We start from the raw sequence: 23,665 nt of genomic DNA, 5'->3' as shown, positions 1-23,665 counted from the left end.
ATCACAGGTGGATTAGCCAATCTGGGATATGCATGATCTATCCATGTCAAAAACAAATATAGCTACTTAGGAGTAAAAGAAAAACAAAAATATCACAGGGGAAACAGAATTGTGCAGTTTTTGTCCAGGAAACCCCTATAAAATGTTCCTTTAGAGTTTAAAAGCTGTCTATCTAAAAGTGAAAGGATTGTTTACGCAGGATTCCCCACCAAAAATATCTGTTGACTGATAGTACCATATCCATCCAGATCAAGCTTTGATCCCAGCAAATGTATCTGTATTTTTGCACAAGAACCGTTGCATGTCACGGGCATGTGGATTTTCTGTACCTAGATCACCTGGAGCCTGTAAATACCCTCCCCAATGCAAGTCACTGTGTTGATGTCATAATTCGCAATCACTTTGAGAATGCTGTTGGCAACATATGCCTCGATCCACATAATGTGACAACTGAAGCATCCATACAGTAATTTATGCAAATACCATACAGCTTCAGTTTATCATATGAATCCAAATGCCACAGTGCGTTTAGCCCCCTTACACTGCACTGTCTACGGTGAAGATGCCGTCTTCTTTGCAACTCTAGCCCATATTGATTCAGTATTCTCAGTAAAATCCAAACAGTTTCTTGAGATACAACAAATCCTCCAACATCCTCCTGGTTCCTCCAACATAACAAACCCAAACACTTGCAGTGTTGCTTAAAAGTACTTAGACTGATGACAGTGTGATGATGGTGGGCTGAAAGATTTCTTTGCATGTAAACCACAATTGAACGTATACCTGAACAAAATGCTCCAAATTCTCTATAATGAATGAAGCATTAGTCTAATATAATGACTTTATACATAAAATTACAACTTTTTCTGGCTTTGACCTTGTTCTGGTATCGCCTGCATATTTTATCATTTTAATGTGGCATCTATACTCCGTCATAGAAAAGTCATGAAAATGAATGATCTGATTTATAATATTGCTAAGCCTTCACTGGAGAAAGAATGAACTACAGAAAAAGTACTAAATTGTAACATCTAACTTCTGACAAACAGAGAAACAGCTCCCTCTGCTGAGGACACAGTGACACAAGTGCATCAGTTCCAGAGCCAATCACAACAATGACAAAAAGGGCTAGTCTATTTGATTAGCCCAGTTCAAACACAGGGTACCGTAAATTTCGGATTATAAGCCGCTACTTTTTTTCCACGCTTTGAACCCTGCGGCTTTTACAGCAGTGCGGCTTATATATGGAATTTTACTGGATAACGGACCCTGGGGGGCGCTCTCTAGCTGTAAACGTAAAAGTGAGACAGACGTGGGGAAAGATTCTGCTCTGAAGAATTCACTAGTTTTGATTTTGAACGATCATTTTGCGCATCATGAAATGGATATGATGCAGTTTTTAAGATAAAGAAACAGAAAGGAAACAGAGCAGGGGTCGGCCTTTAACACGCAAAGAGCCATTTGGACCCACTTTCCACATAAAATAAAACACTGGGAGCCGCAAATACTTTTTGACATCTAAAATGAATCTAACACTGTATAATAACAATAATGTAACGGAATAATGTAGGTTTTACTTTCACGGACAAGCCTTCTACACGTGGCAGATAAATATGGCAAAAACAACTTAAGTGCATTAAAAAAATACAACTCACCAAACCGCTGCATCATGCATCGCGCTGATTATGTGATTATGTCTACTCTACTCCGCAGTTTCTTTAAAAAAACAACAACAAAAAAACTCGTAGCGTATCGTTTAATCCCAGGTGCTTATTCTCCATGTGCCAAAGCAGTTTTGAAGGTTTCATTGCCTTATTTGCTTTTCCCGTATGTTACGTAGAGCGGACTGTGCGTGAGTCACCTGCAGCGACAAACCCAGATTTTAAGTAGGCATTGTCTGTTAAATTTATCTTTCTTTTTCTTGGAGGTGTAGTCTCTTCTTCTGGCTCCTCAGTTGTCCTTTTCCCCTTTGTTAAAAAGATCTCCAAAGACTTTTGTTTTGGCTCATTTTCACTCGCTTGTGGCTCTACTTTTGTGCGTCGTGTCTGATGTGTTATACGTGATACGTCACCGCGGAGACAAGAGCAGATAATATACTTGCTACTACATCAAATAGATTTCTGTGGCGATTTCCAGCAGGATTTTCATGATACATCTACGGACGAGCTTATTAGTGTGTCATTAGGGACGGGCCAAAGTTGCTCCTGACCCCTGTGCGCACAACGTCTGAAAATCAGGGCTCTTTACGCAGGACTGAGCTGTGTCTGTCAGTTCCCAAGCCACGCAGAGCCGCAGTATGAGGCGGAGAGAGGCGCATGCGGCTCCGGAGCCGCGAGTTGCCGACCCCTGAAATAGAGCCACTGCACGTAAGCTCGACATCAATGAATCCAACTTGGTCAATGTAAAAAGACAACAAAAGTTTTCAGAGGAAATAAAAGCAGATTTTCTGTGTTGGTGCAGCTTTAGTTTCTAAACCTGCAGATGTGTTCATCCCGTGTTGTTGTCGTGTTGGTGCCAATTTTCAGGCACAGTTTAAAAAAAAGCGTGTCGGTGCAGCGTCTTTCTGCGTAAATATCTCATGTTACAATATGAAAACCTGCGGCTTTTATTCAGGTGCGGCTTATATATGTACAAAATTGATTTTCTCTTCAAATTTAGCTGGTGCGGCTTATATCAAGGTGCGCTCTGTAGTCCGAAATTTACGGTAATTCAAAGTGCTCACAAAGGGAAATCCAAGTGTTAACACACATTGTAATACATGTGTACGAACTACACAGTGATTTATACAGTGTCAAGTCTGTCATAAATATTATATCATAAAAGGGTATTTCTAGATTGAAAGGAATTCTGGAAATCAAATTTGTTAATGCCTTATTTTCTGTTGTTTTAGTCAAACAGTTAAAAATAACCCTGTAGACTTTCATGCAATCTTTATCACTGTCAGATATAGTTTTGAATGATTAATAATTAGCACTGTGGCTCTAGAAAGAAGTCCAATATCCAATACTACTAGCCAGACTTCATATGTCCATGTAGCCCATTCCTAAGTCATGTTTAGATTGGCACAGATCTGTATGGTGCGGCTCCCTCTAGCCAGGGTGTTTTTCCATGCCCCGGGCATGGCTCTGGGTCCGGGGGCAAGGCTCTGCTACGAGAATAACTCATGTCACCAAAAATAACGTTTTCTTAATAAATACAAACAAAAAGATGTTTAGCTTTGCTAAAATATAAACAACAACATACAAAGCTGCCATTACTGGAAACACGGCAGTTTATCACAAGATCAAGTCAGTGTTTGGTGAGAATTTTTTGCTATTTTTTTTTGCTTATATAAGCTTTTTGCATTCTTGTTTTCATCTGTGATTGCATTCTCTTGTGTGCACTCATCTTGTTTTGTTGTGTAGTCACACCTTGGCTAAAGTGATCTGGTTGCCGTACCATGCTAGACCCTCTTGGAAATTCTCTTAGTATTCCCCCAAGGTATGTTTCAGATCCTTCAAACTGGCTGGTACCGGTAAGGTTCACTTTAGACAATGCAGACATTTTCAGACCGCACTTGAGCACAAACCAAACATGTACCATCTCTATTAGAAGCCATTAGATCACCAGTATATAAACAACTATATAGCTAAACTCTAGATAGTTATATTTGTATGGCAGAAATGGTTGCGATCAGTCTGCACAAACCGTGGGTCCCTATGTGCAGCTGCCTGTGTGCAGCTGGGAGCAGGGTGTGGCCAGCCTCTCCCACAACCTCAGCCTGGGCTCCACTCAGGCCCACTTTCCAAATTTAACCTGGGCTAACCTCCAGGCACAGAGGGGAGCAGCTTTGGACCTCACTGCCATGTTTGTATTTCTGTTTATAGTTTATTTGTAATTTGGTGCATTTGTATTTATTTGTCGGTTCCTTGTGCAATTTGAGCTTTCATTAGCGACTGCCAACTACCGCTAATGAATTATTTAGTGAATCATTTAAAGAAATCCAATGACTCATGCGTCCCGTGATCTCCCACGCATGTACTTCAATATTTATGAATGAAGAGCAGTCTCAACAAACTGGTAACAACCCTCACAAATCATATTCAAGTGGAACTCAGTAACCGGGCTTTCTCATCTGCAGCGCTAGAACTTCAGCATGCTATATAAACAAACAGTGCTACATGATGCTGTCATAGATCTTAGCTCGGTTTTTAGTGTGAGTGTGTGATTACAGACAGTTTTGTGGCTTGTATTCAAGCAATTCTCAGGTCACACGTAGAACCTACATAAAAACTGAAAAAACTTAAAATCCGATGTATTTTAATGTTATAACTAGGGCTGCACAATATAGGAAAGTCCAAAAAAAAGATAAATAAAAATCAGTCAAGATATCAAGAAGAGTAATGTGGACTTGCACAAGTCTGCTTCATCCTTGGGTGCAATTCCCAGATGCTTGAACGTGCCACGTTCATCTGTTCAAACAATTATATGCAAGTAAAAACACCATGGGAATCTCCATCTATCATACCACTCAGGGAGGAGACGGGTTCTGTGTCCCAGAGATGAACGTGCTTTGGTCCGAAATGTGCATATCAACCCAAGAACAAAAGCATAAGACCTTGTGAAGATACTGGCTGAAGCTGGAAAGAGTGTGTCATTAGAGTGTGTGAAACGAGTGTGTGAAATTAGGGGCTTGTAAGCCTAAGAACACCATCCCGATTGTGAAATACAGGGTTGCCAGCATCCTGCTGTGGGGTTGTTTTGCTGCAGGAGAGACTGGTGCACCTCACAAATAAATGGCATCATGAAGAAAGAACAGTATGTAGAAATACTGAAGCAACATCTCAAGCCATCAGCTAGGAAGTTAAAGCTTGGGCACAAATGGGTCTTGGACAATGACCTGAAGCGTACTGACAAACTGGTTACAAAGTGGCTTAAGGACAACAAAGTCAGTGTTTTGGAGTGGCCAAAGTGGCTCAGTCACATTGAAAATTCATGGGCAGACCTGAAAAGGAATGTGTGAGTAAGGCAGCCTACAAACTTGGCTTAGTTACACCTGTTCTGTCAGGAGAAATGAGCCAAAATTCCTGCCAACTATTGTGAGAAGCTTGTGGAAGGATATCCAAAACGTTTGAGCCAAGTCATAAAGTTTGAAGGCAATGGCACTAAATACTAATGAAATGTATGTAAACATTTAACTTCGAAGAAAGTAATGAAACATTGACAAAAAAAATCCTTCTCAACTTATTCTGGAATTTAGCAAATAGAAATCATTTTGGTAATCTTAATTCATTTTAATCTTAATTTTTGATCATCTTAATTGATACAGTAAAGGTTTTGTCTGATTTCATGTCAGACAGAAAAAAAAGCATGTACAATAAGATCTGAGCTGTAGAGGCTTGAATAAATAACTTCTATTGCTCATTCTAGTTACAAACTTACTACTAATGCATTTCATTTTCATTCTGCTATTTATTATTTAATGCAGTTGATGTGTATATTAACCATATTATACATTTAGAATAGTTTGGGGGACAATTGTACTAAGTTATTGTGTCATTGTGTCAATATTATCATTTATGCTCGATATTTTATTCAGCAATATATTGTACTTCGTTTACAGAGTTTGCATGTTCTCCCTTTGTCAAAGAATGCACAATAGGTCAAATCTTTCAGCTAAGGTAGTCCTGCCCAATCCTAGCTCACGATCTGGAGATGGGTCCCACTGCTCCTGACAGGTTGCCCCAGCGGTATTGAAGGAGTATACATAATCATCACCTTTGTACAGAGCTCAAAACACTCTTCCACCTCGGGACATAATTAGATGTTACACAAGAGAAAGTCTTTTGAACCTGCATACGTAAAGTTTCACTTGCCTTCAAAATGTTGTATGCAACAGGCTAAACACTACATTACACAATATGCACTAGCAATGATGGGATGTCCAAAAGTATTTCAAATAGTGTTGTTACTATACTAAAACTCAAATTCGATAGGAATGGACTGAATACTTAATACCTCTTCCAATACCACGACAATAATAAAAAAAAAAAAAAAAAAACACTCTTTATCTACACAATACAATGTGTTTATCAACATTAAATCGTAGTACTTAGTAGTAGTATCATGTGGTCTTATATCTGTGTAATCCCTCAGTCATCTATGTAGGTTCCATAGTGGGCCAGTTCTAGTCCCATCTGTTCTTATACTTGTTCTGATACAGCAGGAAAGGTTCATTTCTGTCCTGCCAATGTGACTTTTTTAGTATCAGTACCTGCGATACCTCAAATGAGTTTTGATGCTAGTTTTAGTATAGATTAGTATCTATACTATTAGTATCCATGATTTAAAATAAGACTTTTAAAACCTCATATCTAGCATTATGCTCTTTCAGAATACACCAAGTTTCGTTCTCTTCCTAAAACTCCAATTTCCATTTCCACAAGACCACAGCCTTTCATTTTCCTGCTCACTGATGAATTTACACACTGCAAACTGCTTTTTGTCCACACTGGGCTGCTGCAGTTTGGGCTTCTGCTTTCCTGTCCAGCTCACTCGGAAATAATCTGCTTTCAACAAAGGAAGGAAATCCCGCGCTTGTATAGTGCAGTCCAGTCGCTAACGTGCCTGTACTAGGGTGTGTGCCTGAGCCTAAAACACAGAGGTGAGGGGTAATCCTGTCTAAATCTGCTCCATCCCACCGTCACTAATAAAGCTCCATGACGTGTCACGTGGTTAGCGAGCAACACAATCGGGAACATTCATGATAAGAAAAAGATTACAACATGTTAAGGTTGTCAAAAGTATCAAATGTCTGACACTAAGTGATACTAAAACTGAGATAAGCTGTAATAAGCAAGCAATATTTTTGGGTCAACATATAGTGCAATTTTTTCCTCAAATCATGCAATAAAAATTTACTACAAACTGACTCACAGCCCCTTTTTATAACACAAACTTTTAAGAGATTAGAGTATCACATTTAGTACAGTTGTCTCTTTGTATTAAGAGCTTTGTGTGTATGTTCTAAGCAGCAAAATTACCAAAACTAAATACCGGTCTGTGCTGAAGATTTAAGGCCGACAGCCGATATGCTAAAAGTCAAAATATTGTCTTGGTCTATATCTAACCAATCCCTCAGTCATTCAGGCCTGATCTATAGTAAAAGCCAAAGTTAAAATCTAACCAATAATACTTTTTTCCAAAATCAGTCCGAATACTTGAGTAATTGCTGATACCAAGAAAAATTTTACAGGGGTTCTATTGCAGTAGTTAATCCAATTCATTATTTATTATCCAATATTATTATTATTCAATTCATTATTTCATTAAAGCCTATATTTTATGTACAATTTAATTATAGTATAGCCCACTTTTTCACTGGAATACTTTCGACTAAAATACTTGTGGTAAGGTATATTTCCAATCTAATTTAGTACCTTTATATATTTACCCTGTCTTTGCAGATTGTGCTCCACGCTAGCTGCTAAAGAGCCACTAGCATAATGGTGAGTGCATCTCTCCCATGACATTTTGGTAGTAATCTGAACAATATGCAGACACAAAGCAGTGTGGAGACATTTTCAAGGACTTTTTTTTTTTCCCAGGACATTTGGCCTTCTCATTTTCCATGTATTTTCATATCTGGAAATACAGGACAATTATTTGACAGGATTTCCAGGAAATGAGGGAACCCTGAAGTTAAGTTTAATTGTCTACACTTTACTACTACTATTAAGTATACTGTTCTACCTCGTTAGTAGACACTGTGTCATAAACCAGATACAACATGTACCAAAATATTATCTTTCACATTAACCAACCAAAAGACTACAAGTACAACAGAACCACAACTGTATAAAAAATACAACTAATACTGTGCGCAAAAGAAAGGTGAATCTCCAGCCTCAGAGAGCAGAGAGAGACTAGTCCTGTCCCTAAGCTCCCAGGAGCACAGGGCCTGTAAAGACCATCACTGAGGCATGACATAACTCTACTAATCCCCAAATCACAGCAACATGTTCCTGCTCCTTTAATATAACTGTACAATGTAACAAACATAATCCCAGAGGAAGGTTAGTACCACATTGTGGGTATAGTGCTGGGTATCATTTAGGTACTCAGTTATCTCATATCCAACTGCAACATGCCTAACCGCCAAGTTATGTAGTTTGGACTCTGGATCCTGGCTCAGATCAGAAAAATGATCGAGCATGGTACACGCAGTGGATTCAAATTAGGGTTGTCAAAAGTATCGAAAATCAGACAGTATTTGATAAAACGAACTTTGACCTTTTTGGAAGTTTTAGAATAATCTTGAGCTCAGAACTAGTAGATGGTAGCATAAAGGACGTAGAATTATGTTACTATTACTAAAAGTAAAGAATTAGAAAAAATATCACTGAAGTATCAAAATTGGTATCAAGAATCAAATTAAGAGCTTAAACTTTTGGCATTTACTGTGACAACACTAATTCAAATATGGATTTAAGAGACAATACTATCTCACATAGTACAGTCATTCTATTTCAGATATCTTGAGCAATGTAATCACTCAATAAACTAAAATACAGTGATTGTAAAAGTGAATGTATGTATATAAAAGTAGGAATAATGAAAAAGCTACGTCTATAAAACTGCAACACACTGAAGAGTGAACACTACAGTTTCCTCTTAAGCCTGCAGTGGAGGATAAGCCATTTAAACAGAAATCTCAATGTACCATAACACAGAGGTGAAGGTTAAGTCTCAGATCAATCTGCTTCCCTGTTTCACTAGGGTCAGTAAGAAAGCTGCATGACATGTCCAGGCTCCAACTGTGAAAACAAGTCACTCCAACAAATGTTTGTCTATAGGCATAATAAACAAGTGTGTATACACATTAAAATGCTTTAACTTGTATAATATCCCCTTTTTAGTAAGGCTGATGTGTCAATAAAATTCTAATTGTGATCTGATCTCTAATGATAAGCTAATGTGGTGATATATTGTAATTCAGTAATTTTAATGAAGCTCTATGCTCAAACACAGACTTTCCCCAACCCATTCCTCCTATTGGCCAGCTTCAATTAAACTCTGAGTGAGTGACAGCTGTATTTAACCAATCACTCTGAACTTTGAATCATCATTTGGCTTCAAGAAATGTGTGATATATTGTTTTATATGGCATATTGCCTTTTCTGTGTTTGGCAACATGAGCTTGTGTTAAAAAAACATTTGTTAAAAACTATTTGTGTTTTTTATTATCATTTTTATCTGTGCAGCACTTTGGAAAGGGTTTTGTTTATAAAATGTGTTTCTTAAATAAAGTGGATTTGGACAATAGTAAATTCAAAAATATCTTCCTTCATTAACTGTTGGCCTAATCACCACTGCCCTGCTGATGACCAGCCCCAACAGAGTGAGTGGAGTCAGGTTAACTTCAGGTCAGCCTCCCTCCCTCATTCCTCTACTCTACTCTGACTCCAGTGGGCACTGTGTACAGAGCAGAGTACAGCCAACCGCTGAGGCTGTCAAACTCATGTCCACCATGACCACTGAGCCCTGTGATTACAGAGGTCAGACAAAGCACGCCCAGACACTGAGCTCACTGCTGTCTGCATGGGGAAGTGACGTCAGGAAGTGCGACGTGCACAAGGCAGGGATTGGTCAAAAATAAAACTAGAATAACAGACAGAATACATCATATTTGAATGTGCTCATCCATGCAATACCACAATAAGGACATCAGACAATCTGAAATTGAATCTGTGTTCACTCCCAAATGACCTTATAGGAGTTGAAGCCTGGACAGTAACTTATGCTGTAGGACAGATGATAAAAATCTAATTGTGGTCTGATGCCTGAGACGATATGCTATTTTGGTGAAATTGGTATATCATGTTCCACTACTTTTCCCCACTTATCCTATTGGCCAGCCTCTGTCAGGCTTTGAGGTGGACAGGTGGATTTAAAGCGGACCTGTTATGTAAAATCGACCAATCAAATAACCATGTTATAGTTCTTTCCCTTTTCATTTAAAGTTGTATTTAGAGATGTGCTTCTCAATTATTTTCTATCATGCCCCCCCCTATAAAGAAGAAAAAACTTCACGCCCCCCCAAATATTTTATTTTATTTCTTTTATTTTAACCTTATTTGAACTATACATATTGTTGGAACAACTGAGTGAACCATTTGATACTCAAAAAATAAAATAAAATATAATGAAATGTAATTAAATATAAAAAAAAATAAAAAATTAAATAAACATCAAATGAATCAATTAAAATTAAATAAATATCAAAATAATACATTAAAATTAAATAAATATCAAATTAAAACAAGCAATTTGGTACGCTACCTTACATGATGCTAACAGTGCTCGCTGGTTTAAGTGACATGATTGTTGTTAATATTTGGCACGTTTACGCTGAAAAAACTCCAGCGTCTTATCAGCGTGACTAAGGTGTAATGAGGTGATGCCTTAACTTATCTGGCTTCATACTGTCCGCTGCCACAGCAGACACCGGTCTGTCCTCGTGTCTCACCGGAGTCACAGTGAAGCCAAGTGCTCCATACTCTTCATCAGACTTCCTCATCTTACTTTTCATGTGACTTTCGCGCGTCTCATTACCTCCGTCTATGTCCACCTTTCTTTTCATCCCTGTTAAAATGTTTTCCGTAGTGACTCTTCAGCAAAAGTGTTTCTTGTTCACTGTCCTGAGCGAACAGATCGTTACGATCAGTTCGCTCTCTCCTGTTCTTTGCAGTGTGCACGCTGTGTACGCGCTGTCTACAGTACTACAGTGTCATGCGCGGAGTCATACGCGCCCCCCCCCGGCATCTCGGCCCACTATTTGAGAACCGCTGATTTAGAGGGATTCATGCATTTGATTAATTTTCAATCTCCTATGTTCAAGATGTCATTGCTCTGATCTACCACCGTTTTCACTGTCATCGGTACATGCCCATTGCTCTGTACTTACTTCATTCTCCAACATTATTTTTGTAAGCAGTGGTACGCATAGAATTTGGCAGCGTTGTGTAGCCATTTTGGTACAAATGAAAAAAAAGATACGCAACTCGCAGCTATCCATAGAAACAGCCGACAGCTGCACAACTCTTTGTTGTGATGACGTTTACTGCAAGTTCCCATTGAGCTCCGCAGTTTTAAGCTGACTTGTTTTTTTTAAGTTGTTTTAGATCAATATTGCAATTTAAAATGGCCTAATTCTAACGTAATCATCCGTGGGTAATTATAACTATATAGCAGACAAAAGCACAATGTGTCTTCTTTAACAAATCACAGTCAAGTGTCAACACTCAGGTTTAGCAGATTGCCATAGTTACCTCTTTAACACTTTAAGCTCCTTCAAATTGTGACAAAATAAAATAAAAAAAATTATAATCTAGGCAGTGGAAAAGTGTGTTAACACTTTTGGACTTATTGTCCATCCCTATTGTACGATATGGGATTGACAGTGGCTGGGTAGTACAGGCCTGAAATCACAAAATGTTGTTATAATGATGGATTTAGAAGTTATGGTTGGTAAAGCATTTTTACCAACCATAATGCACACTGTCCTCAATCACACTGTCCACCACAGCTACTTTTGTACAGTGTATAGGACTACATATATATGTAATCTGCATCAAAAGCGAAGTCATAAAAAACACATTCACACAAGCAAGATAAATGAACTGTTTTGCCCAGGAATAATGCTTCTACAAAGCAGGGACAGAACCACCAACGTTCTAGTTAGCAGTTAAAAATGTGCAGATTTGCTTTCCTGTACCTCCCCTTTAATCCACACTTCTGGTTTTGAGGTAGCAGATTCGCATAGATTGCTGACTCAGCACTTTGGCCCACAGTCGCTCTAACACGCTCTGAACTTCTGCACAGCCAATGGGTTTAATTAAAACATATTTTACCTCCAAACAGCTCAACCTCACTGTAGTCTGTTAGCTTTAGCATGGGTTTTCTCCAGCTAGGACAAGCCAACAGCACTGACGCCTGCCCCAGGTCATATTACAAACAGCTCATTGGAAAGTCATGCATTGACACTGACCTAATTATTAGACAGAAAAAAGAGTCAAGGTCATAATGTTAATGCAGGGTTCAAAAGTTTATATCGAGTGTAGTAAAATATTGATTCACAAAATGCACAGTAAATGCATAGGATCTATACTGACCATCCTGGTACATTATTGAAAGTATTGATCAGGGCTAGAGCTAACCTTAAAAAGGTATTAAAAGCCAGGCTGAGTCAATGGAAGTATAAAGTTACGTATACCACTGGCCTGTAGGGTTCAATATAGGTAGAAAAGGGATGAGCACAAAGAGCATGAGCTAATTTCTAATTTTCTCAAATACCAAAGAGTTATAATTATATACAGCATTGTTATTAAAAATTTACCCAAAAGCTAATAATAGCTATAATACAAAAAAATGCAGTCCAGCATTTCCCATTAAGGGATCCCATTGTCAGATTTTTACCCCCATAGTATTGTTATAATCTAGAATTATCTGTAGTCAATGCTTTTTGGATCAGTAGAAGCAATAAGTGACTTAAAAAATTCTATTAAAGAGAATGATTCAAGTATGATTGCCTGCACCACCATAGTCTCAATATGAATCAGTGGGAAACACTGCAGTCTATAGTCTAAACAACACAAGTTACAGTCTCACTAACCCTTTTGCACATTGTTAATATCACATGAATAAATTTTTGGGCTTTAGAGTCATCTTTTTTCAGACAGCGAAGTGAGCCATGACATCAGAGCGCTGCTTTCGAAGCTTAAGTCAAGGTTGATGAGAAATAAATATATTTTATTATTATATACCCCAGCTTTAATGAAATAAACCACACAATAATTGACACTTATTTGTACAATTGCCCAGTCTTTGATATAATGAATTCGATAGCTTTGTTTATCAGAAGATTGTCCAAGAATGTCTGGAATCTGTGTCTGGTGTGCACCATAATGTAATGCAATGTGTAAATGAACAGAAGACACGAGTTAGAGGTTAGCCTAAAATATGTAGCTCTGGTAAAATACATTGAGACATACAAGACATGGTTTACCACACAGTCAGAGGTAAAGATGTGTACTCCCAAGTTCTTTATGATACGACAATATATTTTCTTTACGGCAATATATATTTGAAACCAGAAGTTTGCATGTGCTATATAAAAAGACACATATGCCTTTTTTTCTCACTATCTGACATGAAATGAGAATAAACTTTTCCTGTTTTAGGTCAATTGAGATAATCAAAATTATTTCTATTTAAATTAGCTAAATTATATTTTTTGACATTTTTTCAATACTTTCTTCAAAGTCAGAAGTGTACATACATTGCATTAGTATTTGGTACCATTGCCTTTAAACTCTATGACCTGGGTCAAACATTTTGGATATTCTTCCACAACCTTCTCACAATAGCTGGCAGGAATTTTGACCCATTCCTCCTGACAGAACAGGTGTAACTGAGCCAAGTTTGTAGGCTGCCTTGCTTACACATGCATTTTCAGATTTGCCCATAAAGTTTCAATAGTATTGAGAGCAGGGCTTTGTGATGGCCACTGCAAAACATGGACTTTGTTCTCCTTGAGCCACTTTGTAACCAGTTTGGCAGTATTTCACAGTTTGGATGGTGTTCTCAGGCTTGCAAGCTTCCCCCATTCAATCAGGACCCGAAGATGGTGAAGTGTCTTGCCATAGGAGACAACAGAACTACCATGAGTGCAGTTTGAAATGGGCAACCTTTTAATTACTGGTCTCTAAATTAACATATCCTTCTATATACCACAAACCTTACATCAACCATACCTTAACTTTATATCTGACTGTTAACAATATTTTGTTAAACAGTCAGAAAGATGGTCAGAAAACACAGAAAGAATACAAAATGGATGATCAATACAATATTTTTTGGTCCCAGTTTGGCATTTGATTTTCAATAAAAAGGGTAAGTGTGGCTAACTGAAAAACTGCTAATGCTAACTATCTTGTGACTGTAATGTTAATAGGGACTTGGTTACCAGCAAAAATCAGCTCACCTGTTGCAGTTCCAAAGAAGTCTTTATGTTCAGATTGTGTTAAAACAAAACTCATATTAAAGTTTAATCTGAGTAATAGAGCTTCACACAGAGCAGTGTCTCCAGTTAGCGTTGTCCCTCCAAAGTAAAGAATTATCTCATTGAAAGCTATCATTAGGGTCTTAGTAATAGTCATGCTGGCAAAAACTAATTGGCTGTCTGTGCTCTAAGGTCATCCAAAATTAGCCAAATGAAGTCTTACCCCTGCTGACCCCAACAACCCCATGTCCCAGCCTGGCCCATGACTTACACTCTGAGGATGTGGAGAGCTTTAATGTGTAACCCAACACTGTAAAAGTCTGCTCCAGGACGCCCCTCACCCCTGCACTTTATGTCAGACACTTTATAACAGACAGGCTTCTAGGGAAAGTGGAGGGGTTTGGACCGGGGATTCTCAACCAGAGGTACGTGGACCACTAAAGAAGAATGATTAAAAAAAAAAAGTATAAGAGTATGTGTTATGATTTTCAGAGTTGTCATGAAAATTGATAATCAGTGTTCATACTAATTGATACTAACTTATACTAAAACTCATATTGAAACAAGATAGATATTCATTTAAACACGTATCAAGGGGGACAAAATCTCATAAAAAAAATAAAAAAAATATTTTTATGGATGCAGATTAGATTATGGTTTATTTCCTTAATACCATACAGCAAAAGATGGTGCAAGGGGCACAAGATCTAAAGTTTATGAACTTACACAAACATAAAGCACTCTTTTGGTTTACATGAAAGCAGGTGAGCAAGTCAGTATGCAGCTACATGATACCTGTTCACAGCCTTTAAATCACTACTCTAGCAGCCCCCAGAGACCCCTCCCTCTCCTCCTACACTAAACACATAAGACATACTCGTTTCCACAGGAGTGTTAGCTGTCCCATGCTAACAGGCCAGGGGCTAATACAGTCTGCAGCTAAAATGACATGTTTCAGCGTTTAATGTGTGACCTAGATATGATTTCAAACATACAATGAGAAAGGGATGAACTCATATGTAAGTGACTAATGTGTGTGTTTTGCCCAAGGACACAACGGTAACATTAGAAGCACGGTTTGAACTGTCAATCTTTAAGCTAGCCACCAAATGCCCCCAAATACTTGCCTATTAAATCATACATTTAAACAATTTTATTAATTAAAGTTTGCATTTGAAATTTTGCTAAAAGGTTAGAAATCACCAGATATTTTTATGCTAAGACTATACTAACATTTATGTTAATTTTGTATTGCATTACCTTACAGCAGCTCCTTGAAAGTGAAGTGGTAGGCTCCCCTTTGGTGCAGGACGTCGGGGGTTCTATTCCCTTGCAGAGCACCAAAAACGTCTAGCCAGTCCCAAGCCCTGATGAAAAGAGAGTTCTGTTAAGTTACATACAATGTCATTGCTGTATAATGCAATTTCATAATATCAAAACATTGCCAATATTTTTTACAACCACTACAAATACAGTGGGGCAAAAAAGTATTTAGTCACAAATTGTGCAAGTTCTCTCATTTAAAAAGATAAGAGAGGCGTGTAATATTCATCATAGATTCACTTCAACTATGAGAAACAGAATGGGGGAAATAATCCAGGAAATCACATTGTAGGCTTTTTTATGAATTAATTGATACATTTCTTAGGTAGATTTTGAGTGAAAACCTCCTTCCATCAGCAAGGGCATTGAAGATGAAATGTGTCTGGGTCTTTCAGCGTGACAATGATCCCAAAAACACACCGCCTGGGCAACGAAGGAGTGCATATGTAAGAAGCATTTCAAGGTCTTGGAGTGGCCTAGCCAGTCTCCTGATCGCAACCTCATAGAAAATCTTTGGAGGGAGTTGAAAGTCCATGTTGCCCAGTGACAGCCCTAAAACATAACTGCTCTAGAGGAGATCTGGGAGGAATGGGCCAAATTACCAGCAACAGGGTGTGAAAACCTTGTGGACACTTACAGAAAACATCTGACCTCCATCACTGCCAACAAAAGGTATATAACAAAGTACTGAGATGAACTTTTGTTACTGACCAAATACTTATTTTCCACCATAATTTGCAAATAAGTTCTTTAAAAATCAGACAATGTGATTGATGTTTTTAGATTTTTTTTCTCATTTTGTCTCTCATAGTTGAAGTGAACCTATGATGAAAATTACAGACCTCTCTCATCTTTTTAATTGGGAGAACTTGCACAACTGGTAGCTGACTAAATACTTTTTTGCCCCACTGTATACTTGCACAGTATAATGTTTCTAGTGAGTGGTTCTGCCACCTGCTTGCATCCATGTAGATGTTATTACTTTGATTAGACTGTCCTACAGTATGGCATAAAATGTATCTACCTCCATGGAGACAAGCAGGTAACACTACTAGGCCAAGTCAGAGAAGAAGAATCCACTTTTAATCAATTAAAATACCAGCAATGACAAAAATGCTGTATACATAAGTTAAACGCCATTTTTTTAAAATGATGATTATTTCTGATTATTTGTGTTTTGATTTGTGTGATTTTAATGTCTTTCTTATTCTGTAAAGCACTTTGAATTACCTTGTGTACGAATTGTGCTATACAAATAAACTTGTCTTGCCTTGCTGTGCAACTTTCCAGACAAAGCAATAATATCCCCATGGAGATGAGGAGGTAGCCTTCACCAAAGACTACATGTATAGTCCACCTTTAAAGGAGCAGTGTAAGATACTACAATCACAAATAAACATGGGATGTCAGTGCCTTAACCTGCACATAGCAGACATACATTTTTTTCTCATTCTCAGTATATGGACAGGCCATGCCTCATGTGACGGCTCAGTGCCTCCAGAATTCACTCACTGAGCTGCAGAGGCTGCACTTGCACTGATTAATGATTGGCTACAGGTGCTGGGGTTTAGGTAGTGACCATTCAGATCAAAGAGAGTGTTTTAGGTTTAAACCAACTGGATTTCAGAACTGAAACTGGCAACCCACATGAGAGACTAATGTGAGGCTCAATCTGCTTTCTGATTGGATAAGTAAATGAAATAACTAAATTTAACATAAACAAATAGCTTGACCATCATGTCCCATGTTTTTATAAGTAAGAATAAAGTAAGTAAGTAAGCTTGCATAAACATTACAACTGTTAGTAAAAGTTTTATTTACCTTATATCTGGAGACACATTTTTTAAAATGAAATTTTAAATCTAAATTTTACATACTGCCCCTTTAAACCAAAGTAGCGCAACTGGCCTGAAGAAAGGTTAGCATAGCAGTTATCGCCTAGCTGCACTAATCTGACAGAGATGTTATCATGCACATTCCTGACGGGCCTTTAGCTCAGCGTCACACACACACACGCCCTCAAAACAACATACAGCTGCACACAAACATTAACACAACGCACACAATGTACAAAATACACACATGAATACCAGGGATTCCTACAGCACACCACATCCAAAACTCTGCAGCATTTTGTAACAGGGGAGGGAGTTTTGATTTGGTGAGGAGTAATACAACAGATTATGATAAAAGACAATATTGAAGACCACTTATGCTGCTCACAAAAAAACCTAAGGCAGGCTAATCAACTTTTTAACTACCGTAAATTTCGGATTATAAGCCGCTACTTTTTTTCCACGCTTTGAACCCTGCGGCTTTTACAGCAGTGCGGCTTATATATGGAATTTTACTGGATAACGGCCCCTGGGGGGCGCTCTCTAGCTGTAAACGTAAAAGTGAGACAGACGTGGGGAAAGATTCTGCTCTGAAGAATTCACTAGTTTTGATTTTGAACGATCATTTTGCGCATCATGAAATGGATATGATGCAGTTTTTAAGATAAAGAAACAGAAAGGAAACAGAGCAGGGGTCGGCCTTTAACACGCACGCAAAGAGCCATTTGGACCCACTTTCCACATAAAATAAAACACTGGGAGCCGCAAATACTTTTTGACATCTAAAATGAAGATAACACTGTATAATAACAATAATGTAACGGAATAATGTAGGTTTTACTTTCACGGACAAGCCTTCTACACGTGGCAGATAAATATGGCAAAAACAACTTAAGTGCATTAAAAAAATACAACTCACCAAACCGCTGCATCATGCATCGCGCTGATTATGTGATTATGTCTACTCTACTCCGCAGTTTCTTTAAAAAAACAACAACAAAAAAACTCGTAGCGTATCGTTTAATCCCAGGTGCTTATTCTCCATGTGCCAAAGCAGTTTTGAAGGTTTCATTGCCTTATTTGCTTTTCCCGTATGTTACGCAGAGCGGACTCTGTGCGTGAGTCACCTGTAGCGACAAACCCAGATTTTAAGTAGGCATTGTCTGTTAAATTTATCTTTCTTTTTCTTGGAGGTCGTAGTCTCTTCTTCTGGCTCCTCAGTTGTCCTTTTCCCCTTTGTTAAAAAGATCTCCAAAGACTTTTGTTTTGGCTCATTTTCACTCGCTTGTGGCTCTACTTTAATGCGTCGTGTCTGATGTGTTAAACGTGATACGTCACCGCGGAGACAAGAGCAGATAATATACTTGCTACTACATCAAATAGATTTCTGTGGCGATTTCCAGCAGGATTTTCATGATACATCTACGGACGAGCTTATTAGTGCGTCATTAGGGACGGGCCAAAGTTGCTCCTGACCCCTGTGCGCACAACGTCTGAAAATCAGGGCTCTTTACGCAGGACTGAGCTGTGTCTGTGTTAGTTCCCAAGCCACGCAGAGCCGCAGTATGAGGCGGAAAGAGGCGCATGCGGCTCCGGAGCCGCGAGTTGCCGACCCCTGAAATAGAGCCACTGCACGTAAGCTCGACATCAATGAATCCAACTTGGTCAATGTAAAAAGACGACAAAAGTTTTCAGAGGAAATAAAAGCAGATTTTCCGTGTTGGTGCAGCTTTATTTTCTAAACCTGCAGATGTGTTCATCCCGTGTTGTTGTCGTGTTGGTGCCAATTTTCAGGCACAGTTTAAAAAAAAGCGTGTCGGTGCACCGTCTTTCTGTGTAAATATCTCATGTTACAATATGAAAACCTGCGGCTTTTATTCAGGTGCGGCTTATATATGTACAAAATTGATTTTCTCTTCAAATTTAGCTGGTGCGGCTTATATCAAGGTGCGCTCTGTAGTCCGAAATTTACGGTAGCTGCAAAATATGACAAGCACAATGAACACTTGAGTACTTGGTTAGTATAATGAATGAATCCTAGATGTGTTAATTTCAATCTAGACAGATTTAATGAGTGATAAATATTTTTGGCACTTAGATCCCAGCAGGACTGATGAGCATTAGCATTCTGAGGGAGATGAATGACCAAGATGCAAACTGGAATCTCAATCCCCCCAGAGCCTGAGGGAGGAGTCCAGACACAGGGGGTGGAGCCTATAGACACTGGGGAGGAGCCTATATATAATGGGGGAGGGGATTCAAAAGGGGGAGGGCGGAGCCTAGACAGTGGGGGCAGAGCCTAGACACTGGGGTGGAGCCTAGACCCTGGGTGTGGAGCCTAGACCCTGGGTGTGGAGCCTAAACGCTGGGGGTGGAACCTAGACACTGTGGGTGAAGCTTAACGATGAATTTGGAGGAGAAACTAAGCCACTGAGGAGGAGATGGAGGGGTGGGGAGTTCCAGGCAGGTGGTGCTCCAGGGCGGTGATGAATAAGCAGAGGCAGGAATGAGGCAGTGGATCTGACAAGGCTTGAATGGTGACAGGTGAAGGGGCAGTCTTTCAGTCTGAACACCACAGCTACATTAGTCACACAGTCACACACACTACAGCTCAAATGCATAACTTTTCTGTTGGCCACCTGCTTATCTTCAAGAATATTGTATTGCTTTGCTTGAAATGTTTCAAGGTATGACATGTCATACTCAACTATTTCAATTGAGACAAGCAGGTGGCGCCACCAGGCAAAGTTGTTCTGTGGACAGGAGCACAATAAAAAGAATGCACATTTTTCCAGTATTTTTTTTTTTTTTTTTTGAGCTATAAAAACACCCATGAAGAAATTTCCAAAGACAAGCAGGTGGTATGCCTTGAGAAACGTACTCAAAAAAGTACTATTATTAAATGTACTATTATTTAATGTTGAAAATCCCATTCTACTGTCTAAAGAAAGACTGTTTTATAATTATAATTGTGGTATCAGAATTATATTGAGTATTGAGTCTATTCCTTAGTATCTGAATCGAGTTTGAAATTCTACCGTATTCCAATCTCTGCTTGAAAACTGTTCTTCTTACAGTATGTTCTCTTATTATACTGGTAGTGTGAATTTTACAGTAGTTTCCCGTGGGCTGTAGAAGGAATGCTGACTCAGGCTTGACATAGTTGGTGCTGGGCCAGATGAAGACGAGCCCAGAGCCCAGAGGGGAGCTTCCATGTCAAGTGGAGTCTAGCTCACAAGGTATCATTAAGCAGTCAGATTACAGCACCCGAGAGTGGGCCTTTGTTTAAGGAGCGGTGACTGCAATTGGCTTTACTCTGATACAGACGTGAGCCATGCTGACAGGAACATAATAGCATCTAATAACAGAAATAAACATCAGGCAATTTGTTGTAATCGAGACTGCACTAAACTATTATCTCTGTAGTTAAAGTGCATGTTTGTGAACTGCAACAATTACAGACTTTGCAAACAGCAGATTGTCCTTTGACCTTTACCATGACAATTTTCCATCCACCAATGTAAAGGATATTTTTTTCTTTCCTAGCAAATTTGCTGTAGCATTTGGGCGTGCTTTCTGTCCCACTGGCAATATGTTACCTTGCAATACTAGAGTTTCATATGCACCAAAAAAGCAGCCTGAAGTCCCTGGCAATTCAATTTTGATTATTGGAGTCATGATTCGATTTAAAAATATTCTCAAACCTAAAATGATTCTTGATTCTAAACTGATTCTGAATTAAATTCTGAAGCTAATTTTCATTCAAAACCTTTTACTTTACACATTTCAAGTTCTCTTTTGTAACAATCTTTGATGTAAACTGAACATGCATACAAAATAGAAATGTTCTTAGATCTGGGAAGAATCTGAAAAATGGTACAGATATCTTTCTTTTTCACATATGCAAAAAAAAAGCGCTTTCTTCTGCATGTTTAAAAAACAACAAAATAATATGTATTTCTGCTGAAATGTGCTGAAGTGTGTCCAGCACCATGTTTGTTTTGGGCGCTTCACCTTTGGCTCCTGCCCAAACCACCATGCTGTCATGTGATTGGTCTGAACCAGTGGTGGCCTGGGCCCATTCACAACCAGGCCAGATGAATTCTTGCAAGTTTGTACTCAGAAATACCATGAGCATTCATCTTACTGTGCAACGTATTTGTGTCCGTTTTTGCAAAAGCCAATGAAAAGTCATAGTAAATGCTACTATGATGTTATTGCCTTCCCTTGTATTAATTGAATGATAATCCCTCAGTACCATGCCATGTCTGCACACACAGAACTGTGCAGCAGTGATTTGTGTGTGATCTGTGAGAGGCTGGACAGCTAACGTTTCTAATAGTTCACAATAGTTTACACAACGCCCTGGCACACAATGTGCTCACACCTGCTTTATCCATGACTTCCTCCTGTCACAGTGGAAGCATACACACCCACACAAGCACAGACACACACCCACATCACCATATACCCAGAGAAGCACACAAAGGGCCAGACGATGGACTGTATAAAGAAATGGACTAAGGGAGTGTGACGTCACCTAAATGAAGCCAATTGAGGTTCGCAGATAGGGGCAAATTTTGAGCTGAGTTTCAAGCTTGGAATTCCAACTGCAAGTATCATAGTAACCAAAGAACCAATCCGGAGCAAGGATGTCAAGGATGCTGTACCGCTGGTTTGGCAGGGGGTGGGCACTTAACAACAACCTGTTGCACTACTGCACTGCAACCCTAGCAGGAAAGGCCTTAGGGAAAGAAGTCACCTGACTTTTCTGTTATGAATGTTCATATCTTGATTTACAGACAAAATATTGAAATAAAAAAACAGGATCATGTAGAGCAAGTAAATACAAACATTTTAAGACCAAAATGGCAAGTCTGACAACAGCAGTTACAGAGAGAGGCAACGTTTTTTCAACATAAAGTGAATTGGAGCCAGAGTCGATGGAGCCAGAAGCGCACCTATGCTCAATTCCTATTTGGAACGCGGCTGTTAACGGGTTAGCTATGCCCATTTATAGAGACTATGGGCCAGACACAGAGACCGCAGCTGTGTTATTTCCTGGTTTTCGGACATTAAAAACATTTTATTGAAGAATTAATGTAGCCTATATGAAATATTACCAGGGGACAGAAAGTCTATTAAGCCTATTAGTCTATTTTGACCATGTGAGCAGGCTACAACTCAATACTGTTATTTGTAAATGCAATATTTTTAAGGCTGTATATGCATTATTTGGTGTGCTTTAGTCACATTTAGACTTATGAACTAACACAAAGAAATAATAGTTTGACAGTTCAAAATTCAGGTTAATTTAAAATGTATTATTGGTTTTGCTTTAACGGCTATTGATGACACATATCTTAAAATTAAGGGTTATTGTATCAGGTGAAAATTCTATTATCATGCATCGTGAGTTTTTTTTCATGAGCGATGCGATGGCCTATGTTTTTTGGTGATGTGTAGAGCTGATTATGATTAAACTTACTACAAACTCACCCATAGCCCTTTTAATACACACTTATAATAGAGCTGTGCAGTTATCTCATTGCACTTAAGTGTTTCAACAAAGCTTTATATTCCTTAGGCAACAGGTCGGCCAAAAACAAAATATCGGCCTTTGTGGGAGATTTAAGGCCGGTGGTAAATATGCTAAAAGCTGCAATTCTCAGCCTGAAAGAACTAACAGTGACGACACACAGCAGTTTCATTTTGACCAATTTGACCAAGAGCTGCTTTCACAATACATCTGTACTGGGACAAAACAAATTGTTCTTTATTACATGAAAAAAGTCCAGTACAGCCCTTTAAGATGAGTTACGCACAAATGCAAACATGAGGAGTCCCAACAGTTTGTCTTGGCGCTTCCTCATGTCTTGTGCCATATGGACTCTTGTTATATAATGCACAGCAGATGTATAATGAATGGAACAGAGGGGCTGTGACGGTGGCTAAGCGTTTTCCCGTGTAACTCGTCATAGTCTTAAAGAACAAACTGCCGCTCTCCTCTGCCTCATGTTCAACCACACCCGGACAAGAGGGAACAGGGCAGATGCAAACTCTACCAAAGTGCATCACAGTAAAGATAAGCCCAAAGTCCACTTTGCAGTTAATCATGACATATAATTTTTAAAAAAAAACATACTAAGACTTTTACAAGAAAAAAAAGAAGAAAGAATTGTAAATCCCATTTTAAGTAAAGATCTTAACTTTAACTATAAAAGTAAGTGAAGTAAATAAAGGATTTCACTAGATTTCCATGACGTGATAATAGAAAAATGCAGTAATAATAATAATGCCTTGCAGTTGTAATGCTACAGGCTTGTCAAAACCTCACAAAGTGCTACACTGTAGTCATTCATTCACTCCGCTCTGTGGTGATAAGCTACTATTGTAGCCACAGCTGCTCTGGGGCAGATCGACGGAAGCAAGGCTGCTAATCTGCGACAAAAGCCCTTTCAGCAAG

At 38.8% G+C, this 23,665-nt stretch overlaps 1 protein-coding gene across 12 annotated transcripts in view; it reads right to left on the bottom strand.

Moving 5' to 3' along the window:
• Nucleotides 1-23,665, bottom strand: part of LOC117388678 (microtubule-associated protein 4) — a 111,951-nt gene that overhangs the window by 73,979 nt on the left and 14,307 nt on the right. For all 12 annotated transcript variants that reach the window (XM_055230107.1, XM_055230114.1, XM_055230109.1 and 9 more), the window contains exon 2: nt 15,302-15,408. The gene's annotated coding sequence lies outside the window, so the exon portion shown is untranslated. The remainder of the gene's footprint in view (nt 1-15,301; nt 15,409-23,665) is intronic.

Source organism: Periophthalmus magnuspinnatus, chromosome 20, assembly GCF_009829125.3.
Source record: "Periophthalmus magnuspinnatus isolate fPerMag1 chromosome 20, fPerMag1.2.pri, whole genome shotgun sequence".
Classification (NCBI taxonomy): Eukaryota; Metazoa; Chordata; class Actinopteri; order Gobiiformes; family Gobiidae; genus Periophthalmus; species Periophthalmus magnuspinnatus.
This window is presented reverse-complemented; position numbering and strand designations above follow the sequence as displayed.